The sequence below is a fragment of the Rana temporaria genome, chromosome 2 (genome assembly GCF_905171775.1).
Source record: "Rana temporaria chromosome 2, aRanTem1.1, whole genome shotgun sequence".
In the NCBI taxonomy this organism is placed as follows: Eukaryota; Metazoa; Chordata; class Amphibia; order Anura; family Ranidae; genus Rana; species Rana temporaria.
The window spans coordinates 75,258,152-75,270,839 of record NC_053490.1 but is presented as its reverse complement, the minus strand read 5'-3'; the positions used below and the strand labels follow the sequence as shown (position 1 = coordinate 75,270,839).

At 43.8% G+C, this 12,688-nt stretch overlaps 1 protein-coding gene across 2 annotated transcripts in view; it reads right to left on the bottom strand.

Annotated features, from left to right (window-relative positions):
• SPART (spartin) overlaps nt 1-119 on the bottom strand; it is a 72,227-nt gene extending 72,108 nt beyond the window's left edge. For both annotated transcript variants that reach the window (XM_040340397.1, XM_040340398.1), the window contains exon 1: nt 9-119. The gene's annotated coding sequence lies outside the window, so the exon portion shown is untranslated. The remainder of the gene's footprint in view (nt 1-8) is intronic.
• Nucleotides 120-12,688: the final 12,569 nt, after the last annotated feature.

Below are 12,688 nucleotides of genomic sequence, written 5' to 3'. Positions count from 1 at the left end.
GTACTCACGTTGTCGGTGTGTTTCCGTCCTCTGTGTCTCCGGCTGTGCGCTGTCAGTGCTCTGTCACATCAACACGGCAAGCACCTGATTCTCCCTAAAGCTCTACAAACCCCGCCCACTGACAGAGCTCCTAAACCCCGCCCACAAGGTGAGCTCTGCACCGAAGCCTACTGCCAGAGCTCTGAAACCCCGCCTTTCTCTGACATCTGCAACCCCGCCCACTGTCAGTGCTCTGCAATCCCGCCCCCCTGAGGGCTCTGCAACTCTTCCTACAGTCTGAGCTCTCAATCCCGCCTACTCTTCGAACTCCTAAACCCCGCCCACTGTCTGAGCTCTCCAAACCGATCAGAACGTCGTAGCTCTGTAACCCCGCCTTCTGTCTGAACGCCACAGCTCCGCCCCTGTCCCAGCATGCACATTGCTTAAAAGGGCAATGCCATAAACACCAGTTAAAGTGGCGTTGTCATCCAAAGGGGGTGTGGTTATCATTAAGCAAAAAGTACGGATTTTACAAACTGTTTGGAAATTTGCTGCAAGTTGGCAACCCTGGTTCCTATGATGGAGTGACATTACTCTTGTTCTGTTTTCTTCAGGTCTGCCCCCCTCTCAGGTCTAATGTAAAGATCTACATGATGAATGGAATCATTAAAGTGAACCTGTACCCTGGTACTCGGTGAGCTCTGAGCAACCTACAAAGGCTGACAGCATAGAGTTCTTCTGAAAATGCTACTTGCCTGGCTGACATGCCGATGCAATTGCTACAACACAGATAGCAAGTAATTGTGCTGCAAGTTTGAAAATGGCTTGCTAAACCATAGCTCCCAATTGTCCCTGAATTCGAAGGGACAGTCCCTGATATGGAGAAAAGTCCCTCTGTCCCCCTCATTTGTCTCTCATTTTGGTCTGATCTATATATTTGTATATAAAATGCACTTTTTATCTTTCAAAACATCTTTCCCAGTGCTAAACCTTTCATCCAATTTCTAAATTGATGTTTTTGTACATTTTAAAATATAAAGCAATAGTAGTGGTAAAAAAAATAAAATAAAAAATAAAACACTTGTGGATTTAACCACTTCATTACTGGGCACTTAAACCCCCTTCGTGCCCAGACCAATTTTCAGCTTTCAGCCCTGACGCATTTTGAATGACAATTGCGCGGTCATACAACACTGTACCCAAATTATATTTTTATCATTTTTTTCCCACAAATAGAGCTTTCTTTTGGTGGTATTTGATCAATGCGATTTTTATTTTTTGCGCTATAAACATAAAAAAACTGAAAATTTTTAATAAAAACACAACATTTTTTACTTTTTGTTATAATAATATCCCAATTTTTTAAAAAAAAAAAATTCCCTCAGTTTAGGCCGATACGTATTCTTCTACATATTTTTGTTAAAAAAAATCGCAATAAGCGTATATTGATTGGTTTGCGCAAAAGTTATAGCGCCTACAAAATAGGGGATAGATTTATGATTTTTTTTTTACTAGTAATGGCGGCGATTTGCGATTTTTTTGTCAGGCCTGCGATATTGCGGCGGACGTATCGGACACTTTTGACACAAATTTGGGACCATTCACATTTATACAGCGATCAGTGCTATAAAAATGCACTAATTACTGTATAAATGTGACTGGCAGTGAAGGGGTTAACACTAGGGGGTGAGAAAGGGGTTAAATGTATTTCCTGGGTGTGTTCTTACTGTGTGGGGGGAGGGGGGTGACTGGGGGAGGTGACCGAAGCTGTGTCCCTATGTAAAGGAACACAGATCGGTCTCCTCTCTCCCTGACAGCATGTGGAGCTCTGTGTTTACACACAGAGCTCCACGTCCTGCTGTGTCACCAACGATCGCGGGTGTCTGGCGGACATCACGACCGCCAGGCACACGCATCGGCTCCCGAGCGATAACAGCAATTGTTTCAACTAATATGAATGGCTTTCATTCATGACTTGCTTACTATTGTGATGCTGTGATTGGCCACAGCTGTCACATAGTACAAGGTGCTGTGATTGGCCCAAGTATCGTGTGATCAGTGTAACCAATCACAGACCACACACACACAATAATAAACAATGATGCCATGAATGGATTCCATTCATGACTGTTGTATACTAGATGACAGGTGACCGATGTGATCGGTCACAGCAATCACCTGGTATCTGGGCTGATCACAGCAGTTGGATACCGAGCACCATGATCCCCTGTGTCCGGTAGATAGTGTCACTGCGTGACGACATACCTATAATTGCCAATAGTCCCAAATTTCCCGGGACATTCACAAATTTATGGCCCTTTCCCGGAAATAAAGTTTCCCCATATTTGCCCCGAATTTTGACGTTTGTCCCGGGCATCGAAAATTTTTGGGCAACTATGTGTTAATAGCGCCGCGTTAGAACATGCTTGTATCCTCCCCCTACCTCAAAAAATCCTTCCCGCCTCATTTTTGTCCTCCTTGTCTTCTATTGGACAAGGAGGACACATGCTCTCTCTCTGTTTCCTGATTCCTGCTAGAGGTCCGTGGGTGGCAGGGACAATGTCACCGCCATTTTCCTGAAGATCACAACAAACAATTACTGTTTAGTAATGGCCGGGTGGCTGCCAATTAGAATTTGAGCTGTGGCACGCCCACCTCCCGCCCGGCTGCCCTCTGTCTGTGACCTGATGTGGGAAGGGGCGGTGGTGGGCGACGCCGCAGCTCAATTGCTATTGGCAGCCACCCGGCTATTTTGTCCCATTCTGTTTAGTAATGGCGGCAGAGAGAGTCTCCACTGCTGGGCATGCCTGATGTAAGGAAAGGGGGGGGGCTCCATTGGGGGATGCCTGATGTAAAGGAGGACTTTGCTGGCAATGTCTGATGTAAAGGGGGACTCCGCTGGCAATGCCTGCTGTAAAGGAGGACTCTGCTGGCAATGCCTGATGTAAGGAAAGACTCTGCTGGGGACCCCTGATGTAAAGAGGGACTCTGCTGGGGACACCTGATGTAAGGAGGGACTCTGCTGGGGACCCCTGATGTAAGGAGGGACTCTGCTGGGGACCCCTGATGTAAGGAGGGACTCTGCTGGGGACCCCTGATGTAAGGAGGGACTCTGCTGGGGACCCCTGATGGCATCTGGTGGCAGGTGACATGCTCAGGGCTTCCACTGATTCTGCATTTTATATTACAATGTAATAATAGAAATAATGCACTTCAATCATCCTGACACCATAACAACTATGGTGCCGGGATGATTGAAGCGCCAACACCAGGTGTTTGGAGTATCTTTATCTGCTGATTGTTAAACTTTCTGGAATACACATATTTATATTGTGGTGTAGAATCTGGGCCTGCTGTCCCTCCATCTCTCTTTCTTTCTCTCTTTCTTTCTCTCTTTCTTTCCCTCTTTCTTTCTCTCCCTCTTTCTTTCTCTTTCTCTCCCTCTTTCTTTTTCTCCCTCTTATTTTCTTTCTCTCCCTCTTTCTTTCTTTCTTTCTTTCTTTCTTTCTTTCTTTCTTTCTTTCTTTCTTTCTTTCTTTCTTTCTTTCTTTCTTTCTTTCTTTCTTTCTTTCTCTCCCTCCCTCTTTCTTTCTTTCTCTCCCTCTTTCTTTCTTTCTTTCTTTCTTTCTCTCCCTCCCTCTTTCTTTCTTTCTTTCTTTCTTTCTCTCCCTCCCTCTTTCTTTCTTTCTCTCCCTCTTTCTTTTTTTCTTTCTCTCCCTCTTCTTTCTTTTCTTTCTCTCTTTTCTTTCTCTCCCTCCCTCTTTCTTTCTTTCTTTCTTTCTTTCTTTCTTTCTTTCTTTCTTTCTTTCTCTCCCTCTTTCTTTCTCTCTTTCTTCCTCTCCCTCTTTCTCTCTTTCTTCCTCTCCCTCTTTCTTTCTCTCTTTCTTCCTCTCCCTCTTTCTCTCTTTCTTCCTCTCCCTCTTTCTCTCCCTCTTTCTTCCTCTCCCTCTTTCTCTCCCTCTTTCTTCCTCTCCCTCTTTCTTTCTCTCTTTCTTCCTCTCTTTCTTCCTCTCCCTCTTTCTTTCTCTTTCTTCCTCTCCCTCTTTCTCTCTTTCTTCCTCTCCCTCTTTCTCTCCCTCTTTCTTCCTCTCCCTCTTTCTCTCCCTCTTTCTTCCTCTCCCTCTTTCTTTCTCTCCCTCTTTCTTCCTCTTCCTCTCCCTCTTTCTTTCTCTCTTTCTTCCTCTCCCTCTTTCTTTCTCTTTCTTCCTCTCCCTCTTTCTCTCCCTCTTTCTTTCTCTTTCTTCCTCTCCCTCTTTCTTTCTCTTTCTTCCTCTCCCTCTTTCTTTCTCTTTCTTTCTCTCCCTCTTTCTTTCTCTTTCTTCCTCACCCTCTTTCTTCCTCTCCCTCTTTCTTTCTTTCCTTCTTTCTCTCTTTCTTTCTTTCTCACTCAATCCCTCATTCATCTCATACTCTAACCACACCCCCTCCAAGCCATGCCCATTTAAGCCACACCCACTATTCAACGTAACCACACCCATTTTTGACACAGCGCACTTCGCGCAACACATTTTCCTATTATGGTAGGCCCCGCCCACAAACGGATGACATGTCCCCTAATTTCAGCAAGGCTCCGCCTACATGCAAAACAGTGTCCCGAATATTTTTTTTGCAATGTTGGCAGCTATGCATACCAGTACATTGCCTGGGAATAACAGAGCTGCTGGCCAGCAAGTGGTTAAATAGAGAGCCATGGATATCGGAAATCCCCAGGCAAGTTTTGAAGTGGGAATAATGCATGACACAGTGTTATATCTGTTTTGAGGACTTTGGGCCAGATCCACAGCCAGCGAGCGCAACTTAAATGTTCCTATTTAAGTTACACCGCCGCAAAATCTCTACCTAAGTGTCCGATCCACAAAGCACTTACCTAGAAAATTTGCAGCGGTGTAACTTAAATCTGTCCGGCGCAAGGCGGGCCCACTCTAATGGGGCGAGTCCCATTTAAATTAGGCGCGCTCCCGCGCCGGACGTACTGCGCATGCTCCCGACGCTATTTTCCCGACGTGCTTTGCGCGGATTTACGTTGCGCCGAGTTTTGAGAATCGCGACGGGTGTAAATGAAAAAAAAAGAGTTGCGGCGGGAAAAAAAAATTAAAAAAAAAAATTGACAGCGTCGCGGGATAGAAGGGTCTACTTTTACATGGTGTACTAAGTTTACACTTTGTAAAAGCAGCCCTAATTTTGCGACGGCAAACTAACCCTTACGGAGAAAAAACGAAGGGAAAAACCTTAGTGGATCTCCGTAAGTGCTAATTTGCATACCCGACGCTGGTTTACGACGAGAAATGCCCCCAGCGGCGGCCGAGGTACTGCATCCTAAGATCCGACAGTGTAAAAGTATTACACCTGCCGGATCTTCTGCCTATCTATGCGTAACTGATTCTGTGGATCAGTCGCATAGATAGAAACAGGGATACGACGGCGTATCAGGAGATACGCCGTCGTATCCCTTTTGTGGATCTGGCCCTGTGTATTTTCACTGTAATTGTCATGTATGAGTTGTATGTGTTCATAATCTCGTGATCGGTGTAAGAGGCACACTAACCATTTTATCACATATATGTTAATGTTAGACATGACTGAATGTTGAAAAATGATTATTTTTAGTGCTGCACTGTTGGGTTTTCCTTTTCTGTGTGAGTCACACCCGCATGACTTCGGTCACAGGAGAGCGAACTCACCTGAATTGTGAAGCATGTGACTGATGACACAATCCCTTCACAAAAAACACACACGGTGAGGTCATCTTTAGACCTGACTCAAGTAGTTAATGTTTCACATAGAGAATAATTCACACTTCACATTAATCAGTTGGACACATGTCAATATCAACTCACTTTAAAATTTTCAGTTCCTAAAGTGGACCCTCACCCAGCTTTCACTTTTTCCTAATATTGCCAGGGCTATCTTTAATATTGATTGGACCCTGGGCCCTCCCGAATCCACTTATCAACTATTTGTGGGCAGTGCAGGCTCAAGGGGAAGCTGCCTTGGGTCCTTCAACAATGACTGGGCCCGGGGCAGCTGGCCCTTTTGCCCTGTGTTAAAGATGGCCCTGAATACTAACTTATCTCACAGAACCTGGGTAACTACCTGGTCAGGACTCACCGAGGTGAGAAAGACATACTCCAAGCCACCAATGCCTCCTAGGATACCACATCATGGTTAAAGTGGTTATAAAGGTTTGCTTTTAAAAAAATAAAATAAAATAACAAACATGTTATACTTACCTGCTCTGTGCAATGGTTTTGCACAGAGCAGCCCCGATCCTCCTCTTCTAGGGTGCTCCGCCGGCGCTCCTGGCTCCTCCCTTTCATCAGGTGCCCCCATGGAAAGCCGCTTTCCATGTGGGCACACGTGCGGGCTCGCTTCCAAATCCTCCATTGACATAGACAGCAGGACTCAGCCCCATACCCCGCTTCTGTGTCAATGGATTTGATCGACAGCAGCGGGAACCAATGGCATTCTAAACCCTGATTAGCTGAAGCAATGCATCTGACCGCTGGTCAGGGCACAGTGAATAGTTGGTTGTTAACCACATCAATACAGAGTGCTTTCCCCCCTTCCTGCCCAGGCCAATTTTCAGCTTTCAGCGCTGTCGCTTTTTAAATGACAATTGCGCGGCCATACAAAACTGTACCCAATACAATTTTTTTTTATCATTTTGTTCCCACAAATAGAGATTTATTTTGGTGGTTTGTATTTTTTGCTAAACAAATAAAAAAAGAACATTTTGAAAAAAATAGTTTTTCTTTGTTTCTGTTATAAAATGTTGTAAATAAGTAAGTTTTCTCCTTCGTTGTTGGGCACTGATGAGGCTGCACTGACGGGCACTAATGGGCACTGATGAGGTGGCACTGATGGGCACTAATATGCAGCACTGATGGGCACCTATAGGTGGCACTGATAGGTGACAGTGGTATGCAGCAGTGATGGGCATTGATAGGCGGCCCTGATGGGCACTCACAGGTGGCACTGATGGGCACTGATAGGTGACACTGATGGGCACTGAAAGGCTGCACTGATGGGTACTTATAGGTGGCACTAATGGATAGCACTGGCAGGCATTTATGATGGGCAACGATTTTATGGGCACTGATTGGCATTCCTGGTGGTCATGGGTTGGCATACCTGTGGTCATGGGTGGGCATCATTGGTGGGCATCCCTGGTGGTCCAGAGTGGGCATCCTCGGGGGGCTGCACTGATATTTAATCAGTTCAGACCCCCCTGTCAGGAGAGCAGCTGATCGGCTCTCCTCGCGTCTGTCAGACATGATAGAGGAAAAGCTGATACACTCTGAGGCTCTTTACCTAGATCAGAGTTGCGGTGTGTCAGACTGACACACCACACCACCGATTGCCGTGCTGTGCACCCCTGTGGTCGCTCGCTGGCTTGTTATGCTGCGGAACGTCATATGACACCCAGTCAGGATACCCGAACCGCTTCCTGGCCGTCATTCTTCTATAGGCTGGGCAGGAAGTAGTTAAGGAGCAAGTCGGGAAGCCCACCACTGCGTCCTTAACAACAGATGAGTCATCAGCTCTCAATGGGCTTCCCGCTGACAGCTGAATGAAAAAAAAACATTGCCAACAATATGTAAAAAAAAAACGCAATCCAGAAAAAAAAACAATCCATACTTGGCCCTTTAAGTTCTTTAGGGTCACCCATGACCACCAGGGTAATTTAGGGCAACCTACTTGCTTCACTACTAGGGATAATCTTTGAGTTCGAGTCGAACCCATGTTCGACTCGAACATCGGCTGTTCATCCGTTCGTCGAATTTCGAACATTATGGGCCGTTCACGCCAAATTCGAGTGTTGCGTCACGGCCCATAATTCACTGCGGCATCGCAGTGCATTGCTCGCCGATAATTGGCCAAGCATGCACTATGACCCGCATGCTTTGGCCAATCACAGCGCGGAAAAAATGGAGAGCCATAATTGACCATAGCCAGGGTGGCTTTGGCCAATTATGTCTCAGGGGGTTTAGTACACGCCCCACACTATATAAGGCCGACTGCGTGGTGGCCTTGTGTAGTGTGTTGCGGCGGTGGTTAAAGACAGACAGAGAGAGAGAGAGACAGCGTCATTTATTTTGAGTTAGATAGAGCGGGCAGGCGAGTCAGTTAGCTTCAGTTACAGTGTGTAGAGGATATATCTGCATCCCAGGTGTTGTATACAGTATATATTTATACATTGTATTTAGTTTAGCTAGATCTGTTCCTGTATGCTCTTCCTAATATACTGACAGGCAGGCAGGTGATTGTGCTAGCTGCAGTATTTTCACTTAGTGTACTGTGTCCTTTGCACAGTGTGCACCTAAAGCTTAGCTGAATACAATTGCTGGTGTTCTCATACAAATACAGGCAGGAAGCTCCAGTATTTTGATTTTGTGTCCTTTGCACAGGACCAGTCATTACATTAAAGCCGCAAGCAGTTTTTTCCTATATAAATGTAATTTTGTGCAGGGACAGTTCTAAACACGGGAAACATGTGCCACTTCATAGGCATACTATAGACACCCAGCAGGTACAATATTTAAAGGAATATTTCACTTTTTTTTTCACTTTAAGCATCATTAAAATCACTGCTCCCAAAAAAACATTAGTTTTTAAAACTTTTTTTTGCATTGATGCATGTTCCCTGGGGTAGGACCCGGGTCCCCAGACCCTTTTTAGGACAATAACTTGCATATTAACCTTTAAAATTAGCACTTTTGATTTTGAACGTTCGAGTCCCATAGGGGTTCTAAAGTTCGCGCAAACGTTCGGTCTGTTCACAGGTTCTGGTACGAACCAAACCGGTGGGTGTTAGGCTCATCCCTATTCACTACCCAGTTATACACTCAATATAAGAGAATGGAGAGTATCCTATTGAAACATTGGCCCATATTACTCAAGGACCCGTTCCTATAAGTATCTCTTACCCAGAAACCGAAAAAGATAAGGTATCCTATTGCAAAGCCGGAAATATCAAAAGTACAGTGGCCCCTAGCAATGTAGGAATCACTCTCATTCCACTGGTGGGCATGTATCAGTGCAAGAAAAATCTATGCCTCATGCGCAAATTTGTCCAACATGGCCAGAAATCCTTCACTGTAAAAGGAAAAACGTATACTATCAAAGAGTTTTACAATTGCTCGACCGAGTACGTAATATATTGTCTGACATGCCCATGTACAGTGCCTTGAAAAAGTATTAATACCCCTTTTTCTACATTTTGGAATGTTACAACCAAAAATGTATATGTATTTTATTGGGATTTTATGTGATAGACCAACACATAGTGACACAGAATTGTAAAGTGGAGGAAAATGATGAATGATTTTCATTCAAATTTTTTTAGCAATAAATTACCAAATTTTTGAGGGGTAAAATATAAAAGACGAGTAGATACGGAACAAACCCAAAATGTCAAACCTTAAATGGCAACTTCACTTTTGTGGTGAATAAATAAATAAATAAATAAATAAATAATATAGCGTATACAATTGCGACACAAATGTTATTAAAAATTACCTTTCCATTTCAATTTACAGCACTGTAAATGGGGGGGTTAACAAAAGCGAAGTTACGCTTTAAATTTGCATGCGCCCATGAAGTACCCTATATTTTCTATTGGTGACACTTTAACCAGTTACTAACCGCCCTATAGACGATATACGACTACAAGGCGGTTGCTTAACTCTGGGAGGACGTCCATGGACGTCCTCCCAGAATTGCGCTCCCACGCGCCCTCTGGGGCGTGCACATGGAAATCTCCGGACTCGGCGCATCACGGGTCACGGTAAATCGCCGCTGATAGCGCCGGTTTACCACGTGATCGCTCTGTCCAATGACGGAGCGATCACTTGTAAACAAACTGGCGTCATGTGATTACGCCGGTTCCTCCCTCCCCTCTCTGTACCGAACAGTACAGTGTGAGAGGAGAGGGGAGAGAGCGGATGCAGTACGAGTGCTGTGGGCTGGATCTGTGACAAATGCAGTCACAGATCCAGCCAGCAATCAATCCCTGCTCAGCCATCCCTGCCCCATACTGTGCAATACTCCATACCCATACTGTGCAATACTCTGCAATACCCCACAATACTCTGCAATACCCCACAATACTCTGCAATACCCCACACTATTCTGCAATACCCCACACTACTCTGCAATACCCCACACTACTCTGCAATACCCCACAATACTCTGCAATACCCCACAATACCCTGCAACGTCGCCTATGGGGATTTTTAAGTAGCGAAGTATGGCGCCATTGCACGAGCGTGTGCAATTTTGAAGGGTGACATGTTGGGTATCTATTTACTCTGCGTAACTTCATCTTTCACATTTATGCAAAAGAATGAAAAAAAAATACTAAATTTGCTAGATTTTATAACAGAAACAAAGAAAAATTTATTTTTTTACAGAATTTTCAGTCTTTTTTCTCTTATAGCGCAAAAAATAAAAACCCAACGGTGATTAAATACCACCAAAAAGAAAGCTCTATTTGTGTGAAAAAAAGGACGAAAATTTCATTTGGGTACAATGTTGTATGACTGAGTAATTGTCATTCAAATTGTGAGAGCACCGAAAGCTGAAAATTGGTCTGGTTATTAAGTGGGTTTACGTGCCCAGTGATCAAGTGGTTAAAAGCCCCCTGTAGGTCATCAGTTTTGCATTATGGAGGAGGTCTCATGCTAGAGATGCTGCTCTCACTCCGGCGTGCATGGTGATATGTAACATGTGTATTGCAATCTGCGTTTTTCATGCGTAGGTGCCCCCCATCCATGTGTTTACGTTTGTACGTGTGTGTATATGTGGGAATGGGGGGGGGGGCTCAATGCTTGGGGGTAACTTTAATTTTTTACTATAAAAAAACCCTATCTGTTTGTTTTTTTTTGGAAGCAATCAGGCGGCTGCAATGCTTCTACCTGACAGCCAGGAATTTTCTTGTCAGATTTGTACACAGTCATGGTGGCTGCACCACTGGAAATGTGTATACCCCCCCCCCCCCCAATAGGACTGTCTGGACCTGGCTGCTTCCCATGGCCTTGCTATATATTGCTTCATCATTTATCAGTCAAAACAAGCTACAGACATCACATGCTGTCATCCAGTCTGTGCCTGCAATCAAAGCTCTATGTGATAATAATAATAATAAATTATAATCAACTTTATTTTATATAGCATAAAAAAGAGGGTCTGTTTACAATAAATGTGAACAATTAACAATAATGCTGCAACTTAAAATGTGGCACGGCCCCAGGACGAAGTCCGTTTTGACGAAACGACGTAGGGAGAAGCGGCGTGCTGACGTCATCACTACACAAGTGAGTCCCGGAGTGAACGGGCTGTGTTAGCCGGCCGGCTATACAATTTTCACATACGATTTTTTATCTTCACACTGTAAGTGTAATTTTAACCAATTTTTATATTAAATGTTTACTGAATTACGCTATGTTGGCCTTTCTTTCCTTCCTCACCTGGCTATGATCATACATGACTGCTTGTGAGTGGTTGGGGAACGATTTTTTGCGGAAGAAACGACATCCAGTCGCATAGACCCTTAGGCCGGGTTATAGGCCATACATCTACAGAAGATCTCTAGTTGGGATCTTCATCTTCGGTAAGAGGCAGTTATATAGAAGGTGGAGGATTTCTTTCCTATTACATCACTTTTCCCTGGTTTGCTCTGGTTTGAAGTCACCAACTTACCTATGGGAGGACTGTACATCTTTAGCCTTTTTGATCATCATCTGATGTGTTTTTTTTTGAAAAAACAGAACATTCACTTGTTCATTTTGTATTTGGACACAAATAGGGATACCTGTTTTGTGTTATTATTTTATATAGCGCCTTTAATGGTAGTTTCTCAAAATGCCTTACAAGGAAAACACAAGAAATACACAGGATAAAACAAAGGAAAAGGGGACAATTAGGTGAAAGCTTGTCTAAAGAAAAAAGTTTATAGATTTGATTTGAATTTGTTTAGAGAAGACGACTCTCTAATGGTCTTTGGAAGTGAATTGGAAGTAAATTCCAGAGTTTTGAAGCATATAAAGAGAAGGCTGTGTCTCTCCCATCAAATGTAGGTGAAATGTGATGGGCAGATGACAAGGTTGCACAGACCAACACTATCCACTAGGTGGCACAACAAGCAAGAATATGACTGTAGCAAAGAACTTTGCAAAAAAATACAAATACAAATAAAACAATAATAATATACCTATGGAAGACTTACGGAGCTATTACATACACATAAAAAACACGTAGGTCTCCTATAATTATGGAAATATAATATAAAATGTTGAAACCTGAGCCATGTCCTGTTGTCTATTCAGAGTAGCTATGGAGTCATTACCTCAATAGAACAAGAAAATTGCCTAACTACTGAGAACCTTGGAAGTGTTTTGCCGCGGAGCGGGTAATGCTATTGTAGCATTATGTTATTTGATAGCTGAGCTTGGCTGTTGTTTCTGAAATTTGATAGCATTATATGTGTTTCATAAAGCTGAACTCCAGTATGATCTTAATTGCACACCTACGTTGGTCTAACTTAGACCCACGTAAGTATGCAAATCTCAAAATTCGGAGGCTTGCTGTGGATGCTGAAAACCACTGTAGTAGTCAGAGCTACTACAGTAAACGTCTTCTGGATCCTGTGCCAAATAACTTCCTTTCTGAACAGTTTTTGCAATGAAAACAAAGCATTCCCTGATTGGAC